Raw genomic sequence first — 20,040 nt, forward strand, 5'->3', positions numbered from 1 at the left:
ATATTGCAAATACATGTACCATAACACTTCTCTGTCCACTTCTAGAATTTTCTAAAGCCTGACAGAACATCTGCAGAGAGAGGATGTCATTCCAAGATAATCGACTGCAAGTGACTAAATTAAGATAAAAATGTCCTTAACCTTGAGCAGTTTTTAAAGAGATTTTAGAAGAAAGGAGCCCTCCAGGGGGTTGTATAACTATATAATTGTACCCTTTCTAAAAGGCTATTTACAGATACATAATGTTTCCCCTCCATTCTTTAAAGTAAAATATAGGATAAAAAAAATAGTTTGGGGATAATATTTGTTTGGGACAGCAGGCACTGCTAATCAGTACCACTCTCTCCTTATTCCTTACTATCAGAGCCCTGGTTTAGAAGACCCCATTATCCTTAAGGCTAAGGCGGCCAGTTTAAAATCCGAGCTGATGAGATCTAAGTGCAAGTCTGCTGACCATCTGTGGTAAAAAATTTGCTCTCTGAGTTAGACACTGCCTTTTTTTTCTTACTTAATTTCTTTTTTTTTTTCCTTTTCTTTCTTCCTGCCCAAATTGTTGGAACACTATTGGAGATTCTGGGGTCATTTTGAAGCTATGTGGACATGCTAGAGATGTGGAAGCTGGAAGAGCGAAGCAACCCAGTCCCCTGGTGATGCCCTTTAGCAGCTGGACTAACGCTAGAGGGAGTATCTCCAAACTTCCTGCTACCCGTGGAAAGTAAGGTAAATCACTCATTCACTTTCTGTTACCTACTAACTGATCCAGAACTCTAACCTCAGGGTTCTAGAACCCTTCTCAGTATCCCATAGTCATACTCATGTTCCGGACTCCTGATCATCAGACTTGCTTACAGCAGATGTATGGGGAGGGCGGGCTCTTCTGGAAGCCCTCATACTTCCTCCCCTACCCCCACCACACACAAATAATGATCTTTATGTCCACTCATCCTTCTATCTACACTCAGAGGCCAGGGCCCCCAGGAAGGCTTCACTGACAACCCTTTACTCCTCTCTATGCAGAAAGGGTAGAGGTGTGGGCTCTGGAATCAGACTTCCTAGACTTGAATTCTTAATGTTACTTACCAGTTTAGGACGTGGGCAAAGTAGTTACCTTCTCTGGACACCCCTGTAAAAGAGGAACACTAAGTAGCACCTACGTACCTTACTGAAAGGATTAAATGAGCAAATGCAGGTAAAGTTCTTATAATTTTTTCTTGGGTCAATCAATTCTAGCTGCTATTGTTACCTTTGGCTAATTTAGGGCAGAGTCCCTTTGCCCTCCTTTGGTTCTCTGGGCCCGTCTCATTCACAACACACACAACCGCATACTGCAGAGTTTTGAAAGGTGGTTCTCAAAATGTGGTCCCTGGGCCAGCAATATCAGCCACACCTGGGAACTGGTTAGAACTCTGGCACTGGAGCCCAGCAATCTGTGTTTTAACAATATTCTCAGGCAAATCTGATGCACACTAAAGGTTGACGACAACTGAGAACATCTGGCTCACACTCTCCTGGAGGCATTCACCAAAAATAGAGTTACAGGACCTTACACCTGTCCAGCTGGAGAAGGGGTCTAGTAATTGCCCTGGTTATCATGCTTGTCATGATTTTTCAGCACATAAATGTTTGAGAATCACTGCCATTTTGAATGTGTGTTTCACTTGTCTGTTTTTCCAGTGGACTTTACTTCCTTGCAAGGAAGGTTTGTGAAGATTTGTTGTTGTTGTTTGCATTATTAGTTTTATTATGCTAATTCTAGAATCTCTGGTGCATAGTGCAATCTCAGGCAGGAAGTAGTGGCTCATTAAAACAGGTATTCCAGAAGTCTTAGTAGAACTTCAAGATTAATTCCTTCAGGAAGAGGTAAAATTGTCATTAGATGCAGATGATATGATACTATACAGAGAAAACCCTAAAGACTCTACATGAAAACTACTACAACTGATAAACGAATTCAGCAAGGTAGCAGAATACAAGATTAACATACAGAAATTGGTTGCATTTCTTTATACCAACAATGAAATATCGGAAAGGGAATGTAAAAAAACAATGCCTTTTAAAATCACAACCCTCAAAATAAAATACTTAGGAATAAACCTCACCAAGAAGGCAAAAGACTTATACGCGGAGAACTGTAAGACATTAATAAAGGAAAGTGAAGATGATTCAAAGAAATGGAAAGACATCTCATGTTCTTGGATTGGAGGAATTAACATTGTTAAAATGCTCATACTACCCAAAGCAATCTACAGATTTAATGCGATCCCTATCAAATTATCCATGACATTTTTCACGCAATTAGAACAAAATCCTAAAATTCATACAGAACCATAAAAGACCCAGAATTGCCAAAGCAATCCTGAAGAAAAAGAACAACGTTGGCAGCATAGCCACCCCAGACTCAGACAGTACTCCAAAGTCACAGTAATCAAAACAGCGTGGTATTGGCACAAAAACAGACATATGGATCAATGGAACAGAATACAGAGCCCAGAAATAAACCCACACACCTCAGTTAATCTTTGACAATTAATCTTTGACAAAGGAGGCAAGAATATATAATGGGAAAGAGACAGTCTCTTCCGCAAGTGGTGTTGGTAAAGTTGGACAGCCTTATATAAACCAGTGAAGTTAGAACACATCCTTTCACCATACACGAAAATAAACTCAAAATGTCTTAAAGACTTAAACATAAGACATGACACCATAAAACTTCTAGAAGAGAACACAGGCAAAATATTCTCTGACATAAATCATACCAATGTTTTCTTAGGTCAGTCTCCCAAGACAATAGAAATAAAAATGAAAATAAACAAAGGGGACCGAATCAAACTTACACGCTTTTGCACAGCAAAGGAAACCATAAACAAAATGAAAAGACAACCTACAGAATGGGAGAAAATATTTGCAAATGATGCGACCAGCAAGGGCTTAATTTCCAAGATATACAAACAGCTCATACAACTTGATGACAATAAAAGCAAACAACCCAATCAAAAAAATAGGCAGAAGACTTAAAGAGACATTTCTCCAAAGAAGAAATACAGATGGCCAATAGGCACATGAAAAGATGCTCAACACTGCCAATTATTAAAGAAATGCAAATCAAAACTACCATGAGGTACCACCTCACACAAGTCAGAATGGCCATCATTAAAAAGTCTACAAATAACATATGCTGGAGAGGGTGTGGAGAAAAGGGAACCCTCCTACAACACTGTTGGTGGGAATGTAAGTTGGTGCAGCCACTGTGGAAAACAGTATGGAGGTTCCTCAGAAAACTAAAAATAGACCTACTATATGATCCAGCAATCCCACTCCTGGGCGTATATCCAGACCAAACTATAATTCAAAAAGACACATTCACCCTGATCTTCACAGCAGCAATATTCACAATAGCCAAGACATGGAAACAGCCTAAATGTCCATCAACAGATGAATGGATAAAGACGATGTGGTACATATATACAATGAAATACTACTCAGCCATTAAAAAAAAGAATGAAATAATGCCATTTGCAGCAGCAACATGGATGCAACTAGAGATTATCATACTAAGCAAAGTAAGTCAGAAAGAGAAAGACAGATACCATGATACCTCTTATATGTGGGATCTAAAATATGACACAAATGAACCTATCTATGAAACAGAAACAGAATCAGAGACATAGAGAATAGACTGGTGGCTGCCAAGGGGGAAGCAGGTGGGAAAGGGATAAACTGGGAGTTTGGGATTAGCAGATGCAAACTGGTATATATAGATTGGCTAAACAACAAGGTCCTACTATATAGCACAGGGAACTATATTCAATATCCTGTGATAAACCATAATGGAAAAGAATATGAAAAAGAATGTATATACATATGTATAACAGAGTCACTTTGCTGTACAGCAGTAATTAACACAACGCTGTAAACCAAGTATACTTCAATAAAAAATAAGTTAATTAAATTTTTAAAAAGATTAATTCCTTCAGAAGAACAAGTACTACACATTCACAAAAAAAGCACCCTTTGAAAGTTTAAATTTTTGACTTTCTTTGCCACTTCCTTAGTTTTGATCATCTTGGACAATATATTTTTAATATTGACTTTTAAAAAGAATTGTGTTTCAGTGTTTCCTATCCGTAGACAGACAGAAACAGATAAGTACAACTAAAAACTTATTTTTCAAAAGTCTCAAAAGTATAAGGGAAATGAAAGTAATTATATCTTCAAATGATTTTGGGGTATGTTTCTAATTTCATACTTCTGATGCGATTCAAGATTAAAACTGTATTAAGACAGTTGAGACATGCCGCATTGGTATTAAATGAATTTAATTTTGTGTAAAGTGGCAGAAATATTTTCTTCAGCAAACATACCTGCAGATATAAAATCACAACCATAAATCTACAAAAAAGCAAGCTATTGAATGAAATCTGATTGGTTATTTCCCTGCAGTATGGATCTGCTAATAATTTAATTTACTACTTGCTAACAGAAGCCAAAATTTAAATATACATATATATATGTGTGTGTGTATATATCTCTTCAATTTTAAATCATTCATATATATGAACAAGTATACATACACATATATAACAATTGTTCATATATATAAACAATTTAAATTAAAGAAAGTACATCTGGTGGCCTATTTTTTCCCCCCGATTTCTAAAGAACACCATATTCTATTCTAGGCAGTGGAATGTCAATCCACCTTAAGGGTTGTTCAATGAGCATATCTGAGAAACCACTGGTTTAGCCAATGATGTACTTCTTGAGGGAGGCCCTAGTGCCACTGTCAAGAGCTTATCCACAGGAGAGATAAGAAGGTACTTCTTTGATTTGTGAAAAGAAGTAGTGAGGAATGGCAGGTAGCTGCAGGCTGATGACACGTGATGTCCATATATATGTAGAACCAACACGCCCATAATTGCACCCATTTTCCATACCCAAATCCAAAGCCTTTATATCATTAATCCCAGGCAAAAATGCTAAGATTCATATGTGTTACTATCCCACGGCTTCAAGATGCCTCTAAACTCAAATGAGTATGTCTTAGTTTTATCAGTGGAGGACAAACCAGGCTTCTATCACCAAGCCCCATTCCATAACAGGCAAACCAGTCCAAGACTTCTCTGAGTGCTGCAGGAGAGTCTATGGAAGGGGCGCTCACTCCACTGTGATGCCTAAAATGCCTTTGCACAGAGCAAACATTCAATACATGCTGAGTGAATGAATGAGTGAACTGGCTCATTTCAGGGAAATTCCATTCAACAGGCTGGCATTCCTTCCTACCCATCTTAACTGTTAAGCTTGCCATCAGACAAAAATTTAATTATAAAACATTAGAGCTGAGGAAATTTTAGAAACTGTCTACTCTCCAGAGGTATACAACTTTAATTCAGTGGTAAAAATCACTAGGAGTGATTTAGGAGTCTATCAGACCTCAGTCCAAATTCCACATCTACCATATTTTGGTGAGCAAATAACTACTTCTGAGGCTCTGTTCCATGTATGCATTATGGGATATCATAATAATACATACATTAATTGTATGACTATCAGGGGATGAAATGACACAACCCATTTGCCATGGTCGGCTAAGTAATTTGCACCAAGTAAGCACTCAAGACATTAGCCAATATTAATAGCGGAGAGATGAAAACAAAACTCTGGGACTGAGGCCTACCTTAGTGGCCCCAGTGGTCATAATGACTGTCTTCCATTCAGCCTGCTCTCTTCTCACTAAGACTAAGGAAGAGAAGATGAACAAATTAGGAATAACAATTTGAAAATGGTTTTATACTCCCTGAATGAATGGAATTATAATAAAATGATTCATGAGTTCTGCAGAAATATGATGAGACTTTAGATCTTTCTGTTAGTTCTCTACAAAACCAATTGATGGCCCTAAGATGTACCTTCCCACCCAGCCCCATCCTTACCACGATCAAACATCATTGAAAATGGAAAAGTCAACAACACATATCAACAAGCTAAGTTACAAGCCAGTGAAGTCTCAGAGCTTTGATAGAGAAAATTCAGATTTATCATTATATGTAAAAATAAGATGATACGAAGAACTCAATCTAAAAAATATTACCTGGAGATCTATAATCTCTACAATAGTGCTATAAAAAGTAAAGAGCTAGAAATCTATTTAGATGGTTTTCCTTATAAGAAAGCACTTTCTGTATAACTTTTAATGTACTGTTGATGAGAACAATTCAACAAAATTCAAATAAATATCTGCAGATGTCCTACAAGAAGAAAAGAACAGTTAGATGTGACAGGGGATAACTGGACTTCAGGATGAGTAAGACCCTATACTTGACCTCAATAAAGTAACATGAAATACAGTGGATGAGTCATGTACAGAATGTCAGAATTCTAAAAGGCCAAGCTAAGTACCAAAAGGAACACGTGGGGACTCTTAAGAAGGAAATAAAATATTGGTTAGTTGATTACGAAAAGGCAGAAGGGAGTAGGTTCCCTTTGGCTGCTCTTTGAAGAGATCACTTCCTTTCCCCCCTAGTCCTGAGGCTAGGGTGGCATGGGCAATAGAGGAATGTGGGGACTGAGAATCATTTCTACTCTCACCAGAGTGGCTGGAAGCAGATTTTCTTACCAGGATGTACTAGTATGCTAATATTTAAGGGTTCTTGAGGTCAGAGAGAAGAGTTTGAATACTCCGGCTCCATCTCTTGCTGTGGGTCAAGTTTCTTACCTTTCCAACACCTCGGCGTCTTTATCGGAAAATTGGGGATGATGATAATGTCTCCCACCTGAGTGTGAGAACTACATGATATAGTGCATACGCAGGGCTAAATTTGGTGCCTGGCAAACAGAAAGTGCTCAGTACGGCAGGCGAGTGTAGTGACAATAAAGGCAAAGATGACGGGGGTAGTGCCGGTGTTGCTTCTGCCCCCAGAACAGGCTCTGACTGGGAGAGAGTTAAAGCACCTTTGGGTTCATGGGGGTTTATATATAAGCAACGGTTGATCAATGTGAGCTGGTTGTCCAAATGATTATGTGCAATCTAAGAAAAAAATGGGCCTCGGATCTGCTCAGCTACTTAATAATATTAGCAGCGGTAGTAGTCAAAGAAGCTAAATTTTATTACGTGTTTATATGCCAAACAATGTGCTGAACGTTTTAAAAGGATTTACTCACTTATTACAACGAGGCTATATGCCAGGTCCTGATAATGTTATTCGTCTCTTTCAGATGTTGACTAAGCCTCAGACGGGTTACAAAAGCACCTAAGATCCCGTTGTCAGTACATGACGGAAATGAGTTCAAATCCAGCCTGTCTGACTTGTTCTTAATCACTAAGGTATGAAATTAAGCATGTTGCCCTTTGCCTGATTCTCCTTCTGAGGCCTGAATATTTCACTTAGCTCTCTGAGTGCAGAAGAGAGAAAATTCTCTCTCCTTGACCCAACTTGGCATCAATATCCAACTCCCCTTCTCAAAATGGGTTGCTTCAACGAGCAGCAATGAATGCCAGGTCGTGGACCAGTCACCTTGATGACTAAGAGTCAGACACTAGGGAAAGAAAATGCTCTGTGACAAACCTACCCTTGTACAGAAACAAGACAGAATGGGGGGACAGGGCAGAAGATAATGGAATAAGGCATAGGAAAATTAGCACCTGGCATCGTGACAGTAATAATAATAATAGTATTAGTAGCAGTAGTAGTAGTAATAATAGACTTTACTATGCTCTAGGCATTGTATTAAGTGCTTGGTGTAAGTGACTTCATTTTAACATTGAAAACAAGTCTATGGGGATGAAATATTATTAACATCATTTTATAGGCAGGAGTATTAAGGTTCAGGTAATCAGGTAAATTGCCCAAGCTCATATGGTTAGCAAGTGGAAAGCAGAGATTTGAACCAGCACCTACACTCCTAACCATTATGCTATAACCATTATGCTGAAGACATAAGAATTCCAATGGTCTTTCCCCGTAACCCACTCCTGCACTCCAGACTTAAATAGTCCAAGATCAAGAGAGAGCAAGCTTGGAGTTGCCACTCTTCAGTGAGTGTCAATCATTTCAAAACAGTGTGTTTGCTAACAAGATGCAGTTCCTGTGATAATCTTCTCAACCAGCTATCAAGAAACAGGAAGCAAAGATTCAAGTAACAGTATGTTCCTACTTACGAGGAAGGTGGGACAGCACAGTGGACACTGGGCTTAACTGTTCTGGAAAACGTGGTCCCAGTAGGCATACACGCTGGTACATTTTCCCCACCTACCAAATACAAAAGAAGTATTTCATTTCCATGTTGCTCTTCAAAGTTCCACCTCATTCGTGCCTGTCATTCATCCTCTGGCCTCTTCCTGTCTCCATTTCTGTACAGAAAGGTGCTGAGTCTCTGCTCTCGGATACAAAAAGGGTGTGTTAGGAGAGGGAGCCATGGTACCTCGATGTCTTTTTCTTTCATCTTAATTCTATTATGCCAACTCCACTGAACTTAATTAGAGTGAATACAGAATTACACAATTACCCTCTGTTCTATTCTTCAGATGTTATATTTTGATAAAATTTACGACATGCTGCTCTCCCCTTGAACACCAGATGAACACTAGAAATGGATGTGTGTTGACATAAAATCTGTTTTAATTACAATTAAAGTATAGCTTACATAATGATAGTGTTAACATAAAATTATAGATGTGTAGAGACAACGTGGTCATGCAGTTTTTAGTATAAGTACATGCTTAGACCAATATCTGTTAGCGGAATGAAGATGCAAGAGAATTTTGGTTAAGCCACAAAGGCTGTTTAAGGACTTGCAGATAGCTAAGGGGAACTCAAAGACCAGTAAGATAATATTTCCCCTGCCACGTTTGCAATTGCAAAGTGAAGGGAAGATGTGAAAGCAAGTACCCCTATGGAAATTACAAGACAAGTACATTTTTTTCCTTGAGTACCTGGGTAAATGCTTAAATTCTAATGTATATCAGTGATGCAAATTTTCAACTGAGTTTGATAAATCATAAAATAATAATTATACATATATGTATATAAAACAGCATGGAACTAGGCAGTTCAGAATTACTTCTAATTAAAGAGGTACCCTATGACAACTAACTTAAACCTTACAAAATATGGTTCCAAGTACCCTATCAGAGTGAAAAGCCGGAGACTGAAAGGTTTATTGTAAATGTTTGTAGTCATGGTGTCTTAACTAAAACTACTATGTCACAAATACTATTAAAATAATTGTGACATTTTATTCACTTTTACTGCAAACAACAAAAGAAACTATAGGTATTTTTTCATTTCAGGTAATTATTTTAGCTAACAGTTATTAAATGTTTTGAGAAGACAGAGTGCTAATTGCATTACTTCATTTTATCTTTAAAATAGCGCTTCCATGTAATTATTCTTAATATCTCCATTGTATTAAAGTGTATCTCTAGTTTAGCCCTTTCTTCAGAACTGCAGACTTGTGTATCCAACTGTGTACTCAGCACCTCTACTTGGATGTCACGAAAACATCTCAAATCTTATACCTCCAAAACTGGTCTTTAATCCCCCAAACATGCTCTACCCCAAACTTTTTCCATCTTAGGTGACAGTAACCACACCTTTCCAGTTCCCCAGGCCCTAAATCTCGAATTCACCCTTGACCCCCTCTTCCTTTCCATTCTTGCATTCAATCTACCACGAAATGCTGTCACAACCTTTCCAATGTGCCACTTCTGAGAATTACCAGCCGCTAGCAGCCTGGTGCAGGCCAACAACATAGACCTCGAGGATCCTGTAGTCGCCTCCCGAGATTCTCCCTGACTCCACTCTCTCCCCACATCCTCAAGACCACAGATACAGCTATGCTTTTCAAAAAAGAGACAGTTCATGCCACACCTCGGCTAAAATCCTGCCCCTGGCTGCCTACATTTAGAGTAAAAGACACAATGCATGTGATGGCCTCCCAGGACTTACCCAATCCATCCCATCACATATCCGACCTCCAGCCCTCCTGCTGTCTCTTCCTCCCCACTGACTAAGTCAGTCAGGGTGGCCTCCTTGATATTCCTCCAAGCTGCCGGGCATATTTCTGCCTTAGAGTGTTGGGACTGGTTATTCTTGCTCCCAGGGAGTGGTCTCCCCCTCATACATTCTGACAACTCCCTCACTTCAAGTCTTTGCTCAAATGTCAACTTATAAAATCCACCCTGACTACCCTATTTAAAATCAGAACCTACCTGTACACTCCTCCAGCACTCCCAACCCAAGCCTCTTCAGTGAGCTTCACATCCTTTTCCTTCTCCCGTAGCGTCCATCAACCTGTGACAAAGCATAGAGTTTATTTATAACATCCGTTTCCACACGAGAGTGTAAGGAGGGAGAAAGCATGCAAGAAGGAGCACGCAGGCAAAGGCTCTTGTCTGATTTATTCATTGATACGTCCAACCATAGAGAACAGGAAGATGCTTGATAAATAGTCCTGAAAAAGATACAGAAGAGGAAACTAGTAGTAAAGCTCAGAAAGTTTAAGTAACTTCCTCAAGGTTCTAGAGCTAGAAGAGGGTCACAGTAGAATTCACACTTGGGGATGTCTAACTTCAAATCTCTTAGCCTCTCTGCTATCTTTTTTTTTTTTTTTTCTTCTTTGCGGTACGCGGGCTTCTCACTGTTGCAGCCTCTCCCGTTGCGGAGCACAGGCTCCGGACGCGCAGGCTCAGCAGCCATGGCTCACAGGCCCAGCCGCTCCGCAGCATGTGGGATCTTCCCGGATCGGGTCACGAACTCTCAACCACTGCGCCACCAGGGAAGCCCCTCTCTGCTATCTTAAGTCCATGCAATTCAGGATTTGTTTTAATCAGTGCCATGGAAATTCTCACTCCACTGAATAGGATCACTAAAGTGTTCTCTGTCTAGATTTATATATATATTTTCCATTTAAACAAAGGAAACAGAAGAGGGGAATTCATCATGGGTTATTCCGGTAGTTTTACAGCAATGTTAGCAATAATGACATTTAAGTAATAGTGATATTTAGTGATAGCATAATAATAATAAAATAATAGCTCTTAAATGTATTGAAGACGAATCGCATGCTAAACTCGGTGCTAAAATATTTCCATGTATATTTTCTGCAAAATCCTTATGAATATTCTATCAGATGAGCTTGATGTGTAACTCCACCAGGCATACTTCTCTTATTCCGCTTTCAAAGATAAGGAAATTGATGAGAAGTGTGGTAACCGTTTGATCAAGATGAGACTGGTAATAAGTTGTGAGTATAAATTTAAATTCAGGTCTAACTCCAGAATTTGATTCTCAATCCATACATGAAAATTCTGATAATTCCTTTGATAAGAGTATGTTTTCTCCTGGAAAACATCCCCCATTATGTCTGCCTGTGCTCATACCTTCAGGACACAGTCAAGTTTAAAACATGATAAAAATGTTTAAATAGTGTTCTTTAATAAATGGAAATATCTTCATCTCAACAATAACACAAAAAGGCAGGCTGAGCCCTTTGAAGTGGCTCTCTTCCATCCAGAACAAGAGAAGGAATCAACAGCTGCAGAGTAAAGAAAGCATGAAACCCAGAGATGGAGGATTCTGTAAATGACCAATTACAAGACTATTAAGCCGCACTTTCACAGCAAGAGGCAAAATATTCCATTAAACTGAAAATTCTTCTACCCCTCACTCCAAGGCCCACACAAACATTAATGTTGCATTTATTAGGATGTATTTCCTGTGCTCTATCAACTTGACTTTCAGCAACTGTATTAATACAGTCCTTTCGCTTTGCACATATATCTGAATGATGGATTCCATTACTGGAGTTTTGTAGAAAGAGTGGAGTGAATGAAGTAAAGTTTGGGAAGAGCCATCATAATCCATAATGATGGGCACTGAATCAGGACAAGAAGAAACCTCTCTTCTCACTTATTTGAATGAAAATTCTAACTGATTCACTTTGTTATAAAGCAGAAACTAACACACCATTGTAAAGCAATTATACCCAAATAAAGATGTTAAAAAAAAAAAAAAAGAAAATTCTACTATATATTTATTGCCTCTGTACAGGGCCATGTGTTGAATAATGGAAAACAAGCATCTTTCATTTGGAGGTAGGATTTGTGTGCTCAAGTTTCGATGGGCCTGCAGAATTAATCTTGTTTTAGAAATGAAATAAAATGTAATTTCTTACTGTAAGTAGATGTGGTTAAGCAACTGGCAACTTTGATGTCTTTAAATCACTGCAGTTTCAGGGTAGGCAAATCTATAATTATTTCAAGCACTTCTTTACTGGTGCAACAACTGAGCAGTGTACATAGTGGTCAACAACCTCGGCATTGTCAGACGACTCTAAGTTTGAATCTAGACTGCCACTCACCAGCTATGTGACTTTCAGCTATGAGAATCACTTTCTTCAGCTTTACAGTGTGGATTATTATATGCCCTTTGCAGAACTACTGTAAGAACTAAATGTATATGGGCACAGTGGCTCATAGTAAGGGCTCAAATTAGTATTGTGGTCACTACTAGTAGTACTGAAAAGAAATTAGAACTTCTATTCTCATAAAGTGGGATATGTGTCCCTGTATCATTGTAATTTCATATCATTTTACTTTTGACCTTATAATAGCTTGATCCAAGAAACATTTAGCAGTAAATATAACTGAAAGAAGATTACCTGTCAAACATGAAATACTGTAGTATCAAGTGTGCTGGCACAATATTCTTCTCAGATAATTAACCTGTAAAAATATGTTACTGTCTTCTTTTTAATTGAGCACATTGAACATATATATTTACTGTGCCAATTGGCGAAAGGTCCATTAAGTAATCAGTCTAACTATATGTTGCATAAACGTCTTCTAAACATAATCATATATGTATTTTATTTGTTGGGAAAATGTGTTTGAGATTGTTCTTTTCTGCCTATTTAAAGTCAAAGAGGATGAGAAGTAGAGTTAGGCTTAATGTACTTTGTACTCCATTATGCCATGAAAATGCTTCTGTGCCCTGGAGACAACAACAAAAGATTTGCTTTAATGACAAGAATCAAGTATGTTCTAAAGCTTCCAGGTAGGAGGCGTATAGGTTGCAGTTTATATCAGAAGTCTTTGCTCTCTCTCTCAACTGCGTCTAGATGGGAAAGATGTGGTCATAAATGCTTCAAGGTGATATAGTAAATGTTGGAAAAGAGGGGGGTAGGAGGCAGAGTTTTGAATATCTCAAACCTGAGCTAGAAGGATTTTATTTAAAGAAAATAGCGGATATTATTTTTCACTTAAGGAAGCAAACCTGACATTAATGTAGGAAATTAGCTCTTTTAGCTATGATGCTTTCAAATGCACATGGCTGAAAACAAATTCAAAATAGTCAAAGGAAATTTAAAAACAAAAACCAAACAACAACCACCTCAACAAACAAGTACTAGAAATTCAGGAATGCAGCCATATTCAGATACAGTTGGATATGGAAGTTCCAGAGTATTAGCAGGGTTCCAGCTCTCTCTCCATCGCTCAGCCCTGCTTACCTCTGCAAGACTTTATTTTACAGAAAGTCTCTCCTTGTGCTGGATGGTCACTGGGAGTCCCAGAGTCATATCTCCCCAGCTTAGAAATTCCAGAGAGAAAAGACAATTCTTCCATTTTGCTCTGAGAGAAAAGTCCTGGGGAGCAGTCTGATAGACTTAGCCGAGGTCAGATGCCTACCCATGAGCCAATCACCTGCTTTACTGGAGTTCAGTCCCTGGGCGACTCATCCCCGGGGCCCGTGAGGAGGCAGGATGGCATTATCTGGCAGTTCTCCAAGAAAAGCCTGCTGTTTTTGTAAGATGAAAGGGGAGAGGACATGGATAATGAAACCTGTATCTGCTTCTGTAAAATCCACAGAATCTTACTCCCTGCCCTGTGTCGATGACCATGCAGTAAGCTGACCCAGGAGGTCATTTTTCCACAACAGCCTTTATATATATGACTAAGGAACACACTGGTAAAAGAATATGGGAGAAAGTCTGAGTATGACAAGTCAGCTAGACTGATACTAACTAAAAAAGCTGTGTGAAAATATCCTTAAAAAGTTGCCCCCAACTCACTCAAAGTCCAAAGTTGGAGCTGGAAATACAATGTCATGGAGTTTGGATAAGAACAGGTTTTCTCCAAGCTGAACTATGACACAGAGATTAGCGACTTCGAGAAACTATACTTTTTCATAGAAAAAACATCACATGAGAAAAATGAGACCTAGAAAAAATAAATGACTTAAGGTAACATAGCTAATTAATGGCAGGACTGAGACTAGAGTATATACTTTGTGTAATTGGCTATGGTTTGTTTGTTTGTTTGGTTGGTTGGTTATCAGTTCAAAACGAGACAAACTTAAAGAAAGGAAACACAACCAAAACTCAGTGGTTGGAAAAGAGATGGATGTGAACGCCCACTTGTTTCTTACGTATAAAGTTACCCCTCGCAGTGTTTTGGAGGAGAAAACGCTGGTTCTTCCCAACGTTGATTACATACACAAAGATTCCAAAGACAAGACAAGTGCTTTGCAAACAAAGTAACTAGAACCAGCTCAGGCTTCCCCGCGCCGGGTCCTACGTTCCACGGTCAGAACCACCAACTGTATCCCCCCGAGGAACAAGGTGATTCAGAAAAGCTGGCGTCTTCAGAGAAGGGAGAACACTTAGCCGGGAAGAGAGGAGAAAACTTGCTCAGCTTCTTGCTGGGGTCTGAAACGATCCCAACAGAGTCCTTAAACCCCTCAGGTTTCCCCAATCAAGCACCCTCGCCTCCAACCTGGGCCACCCCAGATCTGATTATCAGACGACAGAAGTCTGCGGACGCACGAAGAGCTAACCACCCCACGAGAGGGACCTACGCGCGGCCGCGCCCACTCACCCGCCGCTCCCCGGGAGACGGGAGACCAGCCCGGGGTCCAAGGCCTGGGCGTGGCAGACTCACCCCTCTCCGGGCCCGGCTCCAGCTCACCTCGGCGCGGCCCGCCTGGGCGCTGCTATCTTTACCACGAAGGGGGCCTCGCGCCGGAGGCCCCTGAGCGGGCGCCCGGAGCAGAGCCGGAGCGCCGGGGAGCCCCAGGTCGGCGCCCTACGTCCCCCGCGCGCTCGCGCAGCGTCCACGCGCGACGAGAGTCCCTCACGCAGCCCCCGACCCAGGCTTCCGCGGACCCGGCGCCCCGCGCAGCCCGCACCGCGGCTCAGGCGGCGCCGAGGGCGGCCCGGGCGGAAGAGTGGGCGCGGGGCACGCGCTCGGTAACCTGGCAACGCGGAGCAACCCGGCGTCTCCGGCGAACCCCAGCCCTCTACCGCGAAGAAGCACGGACCCCCGCACCCGACGCCCAGCCCGCGCCGCCCTTCGGTCGCTCCGCCCGCCGCTGCCCGCTGGCTACGGTCTTTTAAATCCATGATACAACGTCTATATGTAACGAATCTGTTAAACCCTAAATGTTTATGATAGTCAAGTAATCCATTATCTGAATTATTCTTGAAGATAAAACATCCAAAGACTTCTTAATTGTATGGGTATACATACATAAAATACACGTGGAGGCAACTTCAAATATAGTATGTGCCTGTCTCTATTCCTTCCCTCTCCGCTCTTTGAAAAAATGCCCCTTTAAAAATTGCCCACTCACCATCTGTTAGGTAAATTTGCTGAAACACAGTAAATGTGGAGACAGAAATTGTTATAGAGACTATTCCAAATGGCACTGACACCTGTATTTATGAAATGTTTAAAAGGGTAAGTTAGAGTTGTTTTTTTTAAAAAAAAAAAATCCCACTATAGTAACACCACATCATCCTAGGTGCCCAATTCTATTCAATTACATAAGATGGAGAGAGAGAGAGAGAGGAGGAAGAGAAAGAAGAAAGGAAGAAAACCAAGTACTTATGTATAAAATGTTGCTGCCAAAGTTTGAGATTATACTCAAGCATCAATGAACAGAAGGAAAACACTTACAAATTTACAAATGTATTTCATTTATGGTATGAGGGACACAGGTTTACATTTGCAACACGCTCCCACAAGGGTCAAATTGACCACTTTTTTCTATCTAGTTGCTCTTGAGAGAACAAAACAATTGAAACAGATGCCATTCAATTCCAAGTCTATAGCTTAGACCATGTCACTGCACATGAAATATTGTTCATTCAGAGTCAGCACACAGCAAGAGTAATTTATACTCTCAGAGTGTTTGCTCTCAAGTCAATAGCAGAGAAGCCTTGAATAAAAACGTTCCCATTACTTTCCATTGTGATAGATCTTACTTATAGCCCATGAAACAGTGGTCAGAGGAGATTTATTCTTTGGACACCATATTATATAATCTCTCCACTTTAAGCCATCCCCCACTCGGCGATTATTTTTTAAATATGTTACTCGTAGTCAATATTAATTTACATTTAATCTTTCTTAGCATTAGGAGAGTATTATTTTGTACAGGCTCCGAAACAAATCTCCCGAAATTCCTCCCTGATGCTCCCTTCAGGCTGAAGATGCATTGCAGGGTGGCTGCAGTGACTTAATTCTAGTTGGCAGAGCCCTGGCCACACACTAATTTCATTAGCCTCAAACTCCTGGATTTGAAAGATCCACTGAATAGGATTCCTGTCCTCTGACATGTCACTTACTAACCAATTCAGTGTGCATACAGAGGAGACAGAAAGGACTTGCTCAGCTCTGGCCCACCGGCAGGCAGATGAGAATTCCCCGTCAGAGACACTGTTTACATCTGAGTGGTCATTCTTGCCCGGGTCCTCATTTTCAGGAAGGAAGTTCAATCCAGGCTTTGCTGGCAGCTGCAGCATTTGTTACATCCATTACTAGCTCCTTGTTCCTTCCTGCCCCCCAGTGCTTAGCATCCCCCATTTCAGTCACTAAGTCTTCCTTCCCCCAGCCTAGAAGCTTACCTCACCATAAATTTTTATCTCAAATGATAGGTTTGACACATTCCCCACAGCAACCCACAGGGACTGGGGAAAAGAAAACTCAAATCTCTGGAGAGCTAAGAATTCAACCATTTAGAGGAGTTTCTTTTATCCAGGACAGTCTTCATTGAGCTGAACCCTGCAATCCCAGAGAAGATTCACCTACCTGTTCTTTTCCTCTTTCCCTAAAGTGACTGTGTCTTTGAACAAGGGGTCTGTGTTCCACTATTCTCTCTATTCATTTTGCAGGTTTACAGAGGCTTGGAAACTGGGGGCTGGACTTACATGCCAGGAGCTTCTAAGATCACACGCAAAAATAAGGCTACTGGAAGAGACTGTTGGAATCTCTCTCTGTATATTTGAACATGGGCAGTGGTTAACCAGGATGCTCACACCAAGCTTATATCCAGCTTGCAGCACAAGCCACAAGTTGGTGCATCCCTCCTACTACCAGCCTCTTCTCAATAAATGCAGGTGAAAACTGGGGGCTCTTTTCCCTCAGCTGTTCAATCCAACATGAATAGCTGCAATTTGCAAATTAGAGGAAAATGACAGTGTTTTCTCTGAATGGTTTTGGTCCCAACGCACACTGCTAATGCTGGCATTCAGTTCCTTTCCTTCCCAGCCCAGGGAACGGGGGAACTAAGCATAAGGCAAGCGTTCTCTTTTCTTGCAAGTGCCTCAGATCCACATACCAGAGAAGGAATCAGCTCCCCCTGGAATCTTTTTCAGCAAACACAATCCTTCACCTAGTCTGCAAGCTCTCTCTTGACTTTAAGATTTCACTCTTTTTTCGACAGGCAGGCCCATCTGCAAGCTCCCAAGCTCCAAGTGAAGGCACCAAAATAATTTTTAAAATGTCAAACAGCAAATGTGCCTTCAACCCCCAGAGCTCCAGTAAAAATACTGTGAGTTGCCCCTGTGATTCTCAGGTGACCTCTGGCCTCATCCTCCCTGCAGCGCTGCCTCCTCAGGTTCTCTAGTTTAAGCTCAGAGGTAAAGGAAGTGCTTCTGGGTTTTGCTTCCAACAACCCAGGCTCTTCCTGAAAGCATTACCTCAAAGTGAAGGCTGCCCAGAAGCACTTTTGGCCTTGCAAACATCTAGAGGTGGCATACTCAACAGGTGCTAGGGATGCTCAGAGGCTCAGAGGGGCCATACCAGGCTGCAGCTTTAGACAGGCACCCCTCCTTCTGGCACAAACACAAACTTCATACCCCTGGGTGCTGATGTAGTGACAGCTTGAATCTCACAAGGAGTCCCCTCCAGAAACCCAACATGCTTCAGGAAAGGCACTTGAGAGGGAGCCGACTTTTTAGCTACGGGGAGCATAAGGGTCAGCCAGAACATCTGGAGAAGGGACTAACGGAGCTTGGGTCCTACCAGGCAGGGAGAGAGCTGTGCATTAGGAAAGGATCACTTCAAGACAGAGATGAACAAAAAACTTGGAGATAGGGGTAGAGAAGGAAAAGAGAGGCAGAAATTGAAAGGGAGAACATAAAAACAGACAGACCAAAAAAAAAAAAAAGCAGGGAGAAAGAGACACAAGGAGAGAGACACACAGGAAGAAAGACAGAGAAACAAGAGAACCCATAGTCACGCAGACCCTGAAACTCAATTTCTTCATCCAGAAGCCATCCATCTATACCCAGGGCGGCACAGGAGCCTTGGGGCCGAGGCTGCGGGAGCAGGCGGTGAGAGAGCACTGCAGCACCGCCCACCGCTCAGCGGGCCCGATCCGCCGTCCTCGCATCTTCCGCCGTCCTCGCATTCTTCCGCCGTTGCCCGCCTGCACCCGGAGCTAGAGGACCGCCCGGCCTTGCTCAGCGCACCCTACTGCCTCCCTCCAGGCGCCTTCTTGTCTGGCTCTGAGAATCGTCCTCAAAACCCAGGACTGGGGTTGGGGGCTGCGTTAGAGAGGTCGTGGGAAAGGATGGGCACAGGGTGGGTGCAGACAAAGCGACTGTGTCTCGCAGTTAGCATGAGCTCACCTCCGGGCTCTGAGCTGGCAGGAGTAGAAAGCTGATCGCCCGGCTCCTGCCAGTGGCCGGATCGCAAAGGCAGTTTAGACGGTGCAAACAACTGCCCAGAGCAAATCACCTGGGGGCACGTCTGCGGGTGGCTTCTCCCCGCTTGAGGACAGTCCCCACGCCTTCCGCCCCATGCCCTCGCAGAGACAGGTTAAGGTCGGGAAATCCAACCCGAGCGAAATGGGCAATTCACGTCCAAATGTAGGTGAAGACCTAGCCTTCGGTTTAAGAACTGCCTCCCTAAGCTCTTCTGGAAATTTTCCAAGGGAGCTGCAGCTTGTCGGGCGGCTTGGGGCAGGGAAGCTGGGGAGTTGAGAAATGCCTAGTTTCTAGGCGTCTTCTCATCTTTCATATTCCTTGCGCCTAAGTGGCTCTCACAGGAGCCCGGCACTTTTACAAGCCTGTTTTGGAACCATATTTCACTCGAATGCAAACCCATTTAAATCATCGCCTTGTTTTTCGGAGACTGTTTCTTGTCAATGGGGCCATAAATCCAGAATGTCAAGCCGGATGGAGTGGAGCGCGGACAGGGGAGAGATGGAAGGGAAATGAATCAAGCAGGGAAAGTACCTCCTCGGGTGAGGTGGGAGGGATTCGGCAGGATCTCCAGGGTGGAAATGAGCGAAGGCTGACCAGACCCCGCACCCCTGGAGTCCAAGCCAGCCTTCAGGATAAAGAGCGCGGGGAGCTACGGCGCGCTCTGCCCCGGAGGGAGCGCCCCCCTACCTGGAAAAGCCTCAGGATGTTGACTACCATGATGGAGACCGAACTCCCCGAAGCCCCAATCACTCCAACTACTTTCTCGGGCTTGACGAAAACCGGAGGCTCGCCGTTGGTGCAGCGCACTTCGGAGGTGTCCTTCTGGATGAGCGCCTGGACGAAAGTGAGCGACTGTTCGAGCGCATAAGTGTCCCTGGAACAAGTGTCCAGGATCCGCGCTCCCAGCGTCACGTTGGGCAGCAGGTTGGGATCGCTGTTGATCTGGTCCAGGGCGTAGAGCATCGCTTCCAGCCTGTGGATCCCGTTCTCCCTCTTGATGTCGCCGCAGGGCACTCCGCTGGGACCTTTCGCGTGCACCGGGAACAGCCCCCC

At 42.3% G+C, this 20,040-nt stretch overlaps 1 protein-coding gene across 2 annotated transcripts in view; it reads right to left on the reverse strand.

Moving 5' to 3' along the window:
* The window catches only part of LOC309960011 (UDP-N-acetylglucosamine--peptide N-acetylglucosaminyltransferase 110 kDa subunit-like), a 235,545-nt gene extending 215,855 nt beyond the window's left edge, over nucleotides 1–19,690 (reverse strand). The window contains exons 1-3 of one of the 2 annotated variants that reach the window (XM_082836556.1): nucleotides 19,675–19,690; nucleotides 10,208–10,289; nucleotides 8,156–8,370 (exon numbers count right to left, since the gene is read on the reverse strand). The gene's annotated coding sequence lies outside the window, so the exon portion shown is untranslated. Of the gene's footprint in view, nucleotides 1–8,155; nucleotides 8,606–10,207; nucleotides 10,290–19,674 lie in introns of those variants that run through there. The other variant, XR_014326111.1, reaches the window with a different exon arrangement.
* Nucleotides 19,691–20,040: the final 350 nt, after the last annotated feature.

The sequence above is a fragment of the Leucopleurus acutus genome (assembly GCF_964270905.1).
Source record: "Leucopleurus acutus genome assembly, chromosome: 3".
Lineage (NCBI taxonomy): Eukaryota > Metazoa > Chordata > Mammalia > Artiodactyla > Delphinidae > Leucopleurus > Leucopleurus acutus.